Source organism: Corvus cornix, chromosome 5 (assembly GCF_000738735.6).
Source record: "Corvus cornix cornix isolate S_Up_H32 chromosome 5, ASM73873v5, whole genome shotgun sequence".
NCBI classification, from domain to species: domain Eukaryota; kingdom Metazoa; phylum Chordata; class Aves; order Passeriformes; family Corvidae; genus Corvus; species Corvus cornix.
The window spans coordinates 32,133,220-32,143,565 of record NC_046335.1 but is presented as its reverse complement, the minus strand read 5'-3'; positions in this window follow the sequence as shown (position 1 = coordinate 32,143,565).

Below are 10,346 nucleotides of genomic sequence, written 5' to 3'. Positions count from 1 at the left end.
AATTATTCTGCTCAGTAGCAGTTTTCATATATCACATATTCACCATTCCTTGACAGTTTCATTCCTTTGAATATTGGAATTAAAATAACTGCTTCATAACAGAGGTTTTTGTTTCTGCTACTTATTTTCCTGTTTGTACAATAAGTCCTTGCATTTAGAAACATGGTTAGGCTTAAGATATCTCTAAAATTATTTAATAAAGCAATAACATCATAAGAATATAAACCACTATAATACATTGCAAGTGTTCCATTCCCCAAAATAGGCATGGGATAGACTGAGCCAGAGGAAGCGTTGTGTCCTTCTTTTTGTGTGTATGAATGTAGTAAAATAACATGTCATTATGGAAGACAGAATATAAAAATCTGGATCTTCTAACAGCTTCCAACAGGAGATTGAAGAATCAGTATCGAGGAAAGGATTCAGGATAAATTTTTTGCACAGTATTTTGTAGCATCCTTCAAGAATCGTGACAGAGGACATAAAGGCTCAACATAGCTAAAAGCATTCCTGAAGTCATGCTGTACTTCAGCTGCTGTAAGATTTGTGGCAGAGCCATCTGTATTTCAACATATATGCAGAGCCATTGGTGCTTCAACAGCATGCAACAGGAAATGAAGTATTAATATTTGCACCATCTTGGTTGGAGTCTTTAGCTGAAGCACTCCCTGCTGTAAGTAAAAAATGAGTATGAGGAGTATATATTTATAGTATTAGCAGTTCTAAATATTTGTTTACAGAAGAGCTAGCAGAGTGGAAAAGGGATAAGGATATGTAGTTTTCAAATACCACCTTTAAACACAGAACACTCAGCTTCTATTATTCGTATTAACAGAATCAAATGCATCCTCCACATGAATCAAGCCTACTCTCTGTGCAAGTTCTTGAAAAACAAATATACATATACACAGTAATGGACTACTCTTTGAAAAAGGATATAACAAAGAATTTGGTGGAGTTTAACAGGTATCACAGTACAATCATATAGTTGTATGGACTATCCATGCTCACAGTTTTCCACAGTGATCGCTCGAGATTTCAATTGCTTAACTAGGCCTTAAAAGGTATGTAAATACCAGGTTTATAGAGGCAAATATGGCATTCCATGACAAACCTCTTTCTTCATTTCTACAGACATAACAACAGCCAATAGTTCTCTGTATCTCTAGTCATATTGCCTACTTTTAGACAGAGTCTCGTGCAGTCATTGAATGCAACCAGGATTGTATGAATAATGTATGGAGCCTTTGGTTGTTCTCTTTGGTGCATAGACTAGCAGAGTTATGCCAGAAATCATAGTCTGCAAGAGATAGGACTGGTACAGTTCTGAAGGAAGCCAAAAGAAAAGTCACAGTCTTATTGCTGGTTGGTCCCAAAGTAAAACTGCTGTTTGACCAGTTGAAAATAATTTAGTAATAGCTCTATCTTCCTACATCAAAATTATAATGCATTAGTTACCTATTTTAAAACTCATATTATTTATTTATATAGCATTTTTAACTTCTAGATAGAAGTAGATATTCTAGAGATACAGTAGCAAATCAATTTGTGTCAGTCTCTTATGCTTCTTTAGAAACTGTCTTGGAAAAGTACCAAAAATTTGGTAATTATTTCATTCAGAATTTTAGTAAAAAAAAGAATATTGTGTCCACCCATCAAAAAGCTTGCTTTCTGTACAAGAAAACAGCCCAAAAGGCTGCTTGTTGATCTCCAAACTGTCAAACATATTATGCTGCAGACTGGCATAAAAATGAGTTTTTAATATCTTTTTCTTAATAGATAGAGACAACAACAGCATTTAGAAGACAGACATTATTTCTGTCACAACCTTATACTATCAGTTGTATGTGAAATTCAACTATGGAACCTTGGCCTGCCTTTAGCAGTAGCCATATTTGTCCTTGGAGAATATTTAGAATCACAGAGGTGGATTACTGAGAAAAAAAAGTGTTTGCCACTGTAATGGGAGATCTGTAACACAAATGAACCATAACACTGCACATAAGTTTGTAATTAGGGGCCTGATTCTGCAATAGTCTGAGTATTTCCTGAATGGTTTGGTGCTGAGTACCTTTAACTCATCAAGTGATGTCATTGGTTTAGTTTGTTCAATAACCAAGCACTGCAGTGAGAGGAATGTACAGAAGGTTATTTAATAGGAGATATGTTTCAATTGCTATTCAAAGGCAAAAATTCTAGTGTCAGACAACTGGAACTTTTGGTTGTGACTGCACACATCCTGTGCCAACCAAGTCATTAGACCACCTCACCTGAAGTAGAGAGAAGGCCACTTCATGAATTAAATGCCTGGACACATGCCCAGCAAAGCATATAGACTCGCTTTCACACTCAAAGCACCCTCACAGAACTAAAATTTGATGTTGTCCAAGCCACAGAGCCACTTTTCTTGGTACTGATTACAGGGATAATGTGCAGCTGTGTTGGTTGGGCTTGAAAACTGTTCAGATTGGCTCTGAGTTTGTTTTGCTTCAACTGTCTTACATGAAAAATAAATTTCTTTCATAAATCCCTATCTGCAAGCATGCTTCCTTATCAAGCATTACGTGTTTCCCATGAGGAAGAATAACACTGTTCTATTTCCTAGAAAGTCCAGATCAACAAGTTCATATAAACATTGGAACAAGTTGGTATGATCATCTGGTCATATATGAAGAAGGAAAGAAGCAATGAAATTGTACTGAATTTATTATATCTGATGAGGAGTAAGTTCATCTGCTCAGGAGTTAAGCTTTTTTCCTCATTGATTTAAATAGAACTAGTAGGAAAAAGATATTTTACACTTTTAAACTAGGTCTGTGAATTCTATTAAGGAATTTCCAAACTTTCACACCATCCCCTTGTGTCAGAAAAGGATTTTTGGATTCAGTGAATCATTGCTAAAAAGTACTGAAATAGATATTAGCAAGTGCTGCTTTGTTTGGGAAAGGACCATTTAGAGTTTTAAAAACAAAAAAGGACACTATTTAGTTTTGAAGTCTAACAGTGCTGGTATATCAGGCTTATGTTATAGCTTTTAATTATTATAGGAAATAAACTCACGGTGTAAGAATCGTATTCCCACAATGACAAATATAGAGTAGTAAAATGTTTGTTCTAATCCTCAATCTTCTAGTCAGTTTACAACCTGAAAATCCAGAAACTTGGATTGTGAGCTCACAACTCTGATACTTCAAAGAGTGCTTTTCTACTTATCATCACTACTGCCTAAAGCATCAACTTAACCTATTTTTTCACTTTATTTTGCTGAAGTGGGAAGGCCAGCAATGGCATACACCTAAGTCTTTTGAGCCCAGGTGAACCTTAAAAGTATACAGAAGTTGTGAAAGGATTACTTAGTAACAATTTCCATCTAAAAAAACCAATTTTGGGACATGTAGCTGAGTTCACATTCAAAAATGGTGTCAAATCTTCAAAGGGATCTCAAATTTTTATGCCTACTCAGAGTGAACAAGACTTACTGATTTTTTCCTCAAAAATCTTTTCCTATTTCTTCCTCTTTTAACTGAGTGAAGGATGTGAAAATCTACTACATATACACATTTTGTTATGTACATTCTTAGTTTCAGTCCTCTTGCTGGGTTTAATTTCAAAATTGATGTATTCAATTTCTTATGGAATAAGACCCAGATTATATGGGATCAAAAGACTTCTTTTTTTTCAATTAAACCAGACCCTTGATTCTGTGGCTATCTAGCTAAGTTAGAATTAAAAAAATTTTATCCATTCCTTTTGCTGAAGTATAAATTGCCATTACTCTGTTTCATATTACCTATGAAGGCTTTTATAGCCATACAAACTGAATAAAGAAAAGAATTTTCTTGTCAACACTTCACCCAGAAATGATGTTTTGTACTTTATTATTGCTTCATGTGAAGAACTTCTGTAGAAAACCATAGAACCACAGAATAGTTTGGACTGGAAGGGATATTTAAAGGCCATCTAGTCTAACCCTCCTGCAATATCTTCAACTACACCAGGTTGCTCAAGTTCCTACATGAACTGTTTCCCCTCACATTAATGAAGGCAAATAGTTACTGAAAATTTCATTATGCATATATGGATCTTCTTTCAGGTACATGCAAATAACTCTGCAGTTGATAAATAGGAAATTTATAGCTTTTTTTTCAGTCACAGATGCTACATTCTAAGAGAGAAACAAAAGTTGGTGAAGATGTTCATACCCAAATTTTTTAATAAATTTCAGTTAAATTGCTGTTATGGAAAAGTCTTTCTGTGAATTGTTAGGTACTATATAGAGTAAAAGATGTTATTCTTAGTGCATCCAAACTGATTCTTACTCCAATATTCCTGATATTTTCCACTGTCTGAGCTTTGTACATAGAAAATGGTAAAAAGTTTTCATAAGAATAGCTATCATCAGGAGGATCAGAATTTGGGAAGTATCACAGTGGGAAGAAAATACAACAGTAAGACAGCTCACATATCTTTCTTTTGAACCCAAGCCCTTACCCTGGATAAATAACATACAAGTAACCAGATATCCAGGAACACTAGCTTGGTACTGATCAGGATACCTCAGTGCAAGACTGTCTGACAAAGAATCATATAGACAGGAGTCCAAGCTAGAATGCACTTTCTTGGGCTGTGACCAATAAGAAAATTTAATTTATGATGTTCTAATGGGTATGTTCCTTTCAAGAAACCCAAGGCACGATCAGCAGAAAATACTATGCAGGAGTTGAAGTGTTAGAAGTGATGACTTCGTTACAAGCCTTCTGCAAAAAAAAAAAAAAAAAGCAGAATTTGTGTAAATAATTCACCAGAGTGCACAGAAGAGATGTAGGGAGAAGTCTATGTTCTTATGGTCTCAGCATTCACTGACTTTTCTTGGGAGGGACTTTAATTAATGCTTACTGCTTTTATGCAAGGTATAATGTCCTCTCCTACCTGCCCTAACTGGACAGAGTAAATGGTTTGTGATTGATTTTCAAAGTGTTAGAACAAGTGACATCTGGCATTAGTTTCTTTCTAGTTCTGCAAGTCAATTCAATATATGCAGTCCATACTTGGCTCCCAGAGATAAAATACAAGTGCTGTACCAGCTGCAAATTTGTCTAAAAGTGCCACATAACATGTTGGACATTGCTCTGGAAATGAAACTCAGATGTCTGATATTTAAAGGTTAAAAATGACTAGCTTGAATTCCTACATTAACTGTTTCCCCTCACAATAATGAAGGCAAATAGTTATTGAAAATTTCATTATCCAGGCATATATGGACCTTATTTCAGGAAAAGCCAAGTTTTCAATGGGATTAGTTTGACAACACCACCCCCTTCCTCCTCACACAGAAATCTAAAGGCAAACACAGCCTATTCAGAGACTGAACTTTAGCTGACTCTTTCTTTTTTTTTTCCCAGTCATCCTCCTCCAACTGCTTTGATGTTACAAGAGATTACATTGAGGTATGATTAGAAGGGATGCTGGAATTATGCCCACCTCTTCTCTCAGGATTTTTAAGAGAGATGTGAGTAGAAATTTCAGACTTTGGCTAGAGATAAAAGACTCTAAAAATATGAAGTGTGGAAACATGAAGAACTCACCACGCTCTATGTAATCAAGTAGAGCCCTCACAATTTTCTTCAGTGCAATACCTCACATGAGAACCTCCTCAAAGGAAACAGAATAGCTAAAAAACCACATTTAGTATCAGATGTCTAGATCTATTTTGCAAATAATCCAGATAGTGAATGTTTCTGTTCAGTTCTTCAACTGAGGTTAAAAATTTAAAAAAAAAAATTTAAATACATGTATATTCATAAAAATAGGGTTTGTACATTAGAATCTTAGCTTTGTTTTTGCTATCCAAGTATCTTCACATAAAATAGCCCCTCTCGCCAGTCAGTAAGGACAGCACTTGAAATATAGTACCCTGCAGTGTGATGGTATGCATTATTCCTGAGGAGTAAATTATTCACACTCTTCCAGTACCACCCAGGAGCTGGAACAGAACCATGCAAGCTGCAGTTCCCACAACCCCATCAAAAGTCTTTGCAGAAAGCAGCTGCTCTCTTAATCTTTACCCACACCTCACCTCTCACATTTTCCAAAGACAGTAGAAAAAAACCCTTCTGAATGTCTTTATGTTTGGAGATGTTTTTTGACTAAATATTGCAAACAGCAATAGAATTGCTTAATATACCATTAACTAGCAAATGATTAAGTGCTGCATTTAGGAAGTTATTTTTTTATACATAATAAAAGTGCTAAAATTAAACTTTTCTCAGTCTATCAGAAAATTATATTTTCTCCAATTATTATATGATAAAAATAATTCTCACTAAGACCTGTTGAGCAAGCAGCATTAATCCTGCATTTTGACCATCAGCCAATGTAAAATTTTGCTCCAATTAACATTATTAATACTGTGGGACCTGTGTTGGGAACAAAATTTAAAAAAAGTATCTAAATGTGATCATCTATTTTTAATTTGACGTAATTTTTTCCAGATCACCAACAATGGTAGGATGTCACTAGAAAATTGTAGTGGTTTGGTCCAAAATACTCATTACTGTTTATCTGCTGTGAGATAAGAATTAGGAGAAATGCAAAACAGGCACCAAACTTGAAAGAATATAAAGAAGTTTATTAACAGACCTAAAAGAAGGAAAAAAAAAAAATTATTATACCACCTTCAGAACTCTCCTCCTCCCCCCACCTTCCTCCCTTTTCCCACTGACAATGTAAAAAGACAACCCTTAAGATGTTCAGTCTGTTTACCACTTCCATAACAACTTTGTTCAGTCCATTTAGAAAGAGAAGTCTCTTCTTGCTCGTGCTATGAAAACATTATCACAACGAGACAGCCGCCCACTTCCAAATATCGTTCAGTCCATTTAGGAAGAGGAGTCTCTCTGCCTGCGTGTGAGTCCTTTCCCCCGACTTGCAGCTTTTCCCGCAACTGCTTTCGAGGGTCCACTCTTGAAGTTTTTTGGGGTACAATTTTAAGGTTGAGCCGTTCAGAAACAAAAACAGAGGCCCTTCTCCTTCCCTGGGAGCAAAGGGTCTTCATCATCTTCATCGTTAGGACTATCTCTGGGAGCATCTCTAGGGATTAAGGTTTTCTCCTTTCCCGTTTGGAGCAAAAGTCCTCATCTGGTCCATCTCTCCCTGTCCAAACTTCTCATGAAATTACAGCTGCGTCAGCATCTGCCTATCTCAGCGCAGGTGCTTTTGCTCGCGAGCTGAACACTCCACCCCCCATATCTTCATGAAATTACAACGGGATACTCTGATATATCATAGCTTCACAACAGAATTTCAGCTTTAAGCATCTCCTCTCTCTCTTCCCTCAGGTTTTCAGCTCTTCACAGCAGTAAAAGGGTTAATCTCACCTCGGCCTTGCAGCTTTGCAGCTGGAATGTTGAATGTTTCTTATCGAAGTGGAGAGGGGGGAGAGCTGAGCCGCTCCGGCTGCCCACGGCAAGGCAGTGGGGGGGTTCCACGGCTGGAACAGGTCCATCGGCTCCAGGATGGCCGTGGCCCGCTGGCCCCCACACGGGGCCCGCAGCCACCTGTCCCAGCAGCGGAAACGAGAGAGAGCTTGGGGGGGAGTTTGTCTATTCTTAAATGTGGATCACAGAGGTGGTCACAACTTTAAGTGGCTTAAAGAATTGTCCATATTCAAACTGGCCAGCTGATAGGTTCTGTCAGGTCCCAGAGGAAACTGTAAGCACCCCTTAGCAAGGACGTCCCTTCCGGGACTATGCTTGCTAACCTATGACAAAAATGTATCTTCTTCATGTTTTATGAGTGATAAGTACAGAGCTGAACACATTGCTGCATAGGGTGCAGAGCTGTCATGCAATTTTTTCCATGACAGACAGAAGTTTTCCTGTTTGATGCCTCAGCACAAATCTCAGACAAAATTTCATAAGGATTTTTTCAAACAATTTCAAAGCAGTCCAGAGAGAATAGGCTTTGAACAAAGGATTGAGAGTCAGCTTCCTGAATTTTGTATGTAGCTCAACCATTTATTTGCTACATGATTTTGGTCAAGATCACAGGTATGCATCAGGTTACTCAGCAGAGTTTCAAAGGACCATGCAAAGTAGGGAAGCAAAGACTAATTAAAGAACAAATGTGCTGCTCTTATTACCAAGCCAGTGATGTCTTAACTGTAGGTCACCAGAATATCCAGCATTTCTCATGCCACAAGCAGTAAAAGAGGTTTTGAACAGGAGATTGGACTAGATGGCCTCTTGAAATCTTTTCCAGCTCATTTGATATCGTAAAGAGTCACGTTCCAAACGTCATGTCATTTAGTAGTGCTGGTTATAGATCAGAAAAAAAATAAAATGCAACTACTTAGACTTTCACATTTAGTAAAATTTGGCTTATAAATAGTTTTCTTGCATATTCAGGTAAGCAATGTTTTCTAAATTTATGACTATTCCAAGTGGTGATATTTAGTCTATATTCCTTGAGGAAAAAAACCCCCAACCTATCAAGTACCTAATATATTAGTGGCGTTTATCAAACTCAAAATGTGTTCTCTGAGTAGTACACAACTCACAGCAAAATACGTCTAAGTTTGTGCATTTCATTATCACAGTGAGAAATGCCAAAAAACAGCATTTTGAGGAACTAAAACAGCTTCCTCACACTGATTAACAGTCATTTAAATATAAATTTGCGTGCTTTCATTTGTAAATTAAATAATCTAAGATTTATTCCAGAAGCAAATTGGAAGCTATGAAAAATAAGGCAGTTACATAAACTGTCCTTTGTTCTTAAAAGACTGAGAAGGAAAAAAATATGCCAAGATTAAGAAAACATAATGAAAAAAAGTGTACTGAAAAAAACAGCTGCTCCTGAAATAACTGATCACTTGTCTGAACTTTTGGGTGGGCAGATACTGAAGTGCATGTTAGTGTGATTGGTCCTGACTAAATCAGATGCAGTGAAAACTAGGCTTGCAGTAAGAAAGATACACATTAAATTACTTGCTATTTGCCAGCCACTGTCCTCAGCTCCTTATATATTATGCTAGAATTCCTGGAGCCTACTGTTACTTCCCCCAAGGCTTGACTCTTCATATATGTATGAAGGCAATGGGTATCCTGCTCTCGACTTCAAGTGGAGAATGACTAAATTCTGAACTTGATTCACCTAAAGTATGAAAAAACCCTCAGTTGTTATCACAAACTGAAGTCTTGGATAACATTGTATTGTTATTCTCACTAAAACCCTTGACCTTACTCACCAAGTAACTATAGCTACAGTCAAAAGCTCAAAATTTGTTTTTAATAATAGCAGTGAAAATCCAGCCTTCCCTGAAGCCAGGAAAGAGGCGTAGATCCTCACCTATGAAATTTCCCGGAGGAGGCTTTAGCAATAAACATCCATAGATCATCCAAAGGAGACTGTCCCCTCCATTACTCAGCATCTGAGCAGAGACTGAATCATCTCAATAGCTGTAGCTCCTGACAGCAAGCACTGACTGCTGCAAGACTTTTTCTTGGACAATTCATCTTCAATGATTCTCAGAATGAAGTTTTTTGAGAAGACAAAGTCAATTGGAATCATGATATATTTTTGAAGATTTTTTTAGAGGGGAGAAAAAAAATATTCCTTCACACTCAGTATTCATTTGGTTTATTATTATTCTGCCTCTTCTGCCAGAATGGTATCTGTATCACAGAAAATCTTAAAACACCAGTCGAGTATAAGCAAAGATTCTTTTTGCACTAAATTTCTGAAGGAACTCTGCCTCATAATTTTATTCTGAATTTTCATAGAAAAAGAAACTGGTGATATTTTTTTCCTTCAAAGTGTTTTGTGACCAGTGCTGGGCATTCAAATAGGAGTAAATTGCAATAAGTACATTTGTGATAATCTCGGTCTTGTCTGCTTCTCTGTTCTCTTTTAAGCTATGAGTGAAAGCATGCTTTGAATCAGGAATTCAGCAAACACCCAGCCTGAAGCTGGGTGGCCCTCACTAACCTCTCACAACTTTCTGCACAGCTTCTTCAGGAATGGTAGTGCCCAGGTAGAAATCTCTCACGTACTGATGAGGAAATCCTGTTGGAAGTTGGTGTGAGTACCTTCAAGAGCAATTGAGAATTAAATTCAGAATATGCTCCAGCTACCACTCTCTATTCACAAAAGAAACGAAGAGTCCAACTTGTATTTTAAGGAAAAATGACATGAGCAACTAACTCCAGGAGGGAATTTAGTGCTGCAGAGGGTGTATCCCTGTAGACTGGAGGAAGTAGTCTGAGGAATGGGATTTAAGATTTCCCCTCACTGCAGACTAGATATTGGCTGTGATTCCTTCTTAGCAATAGAGCTTTATAAATCTT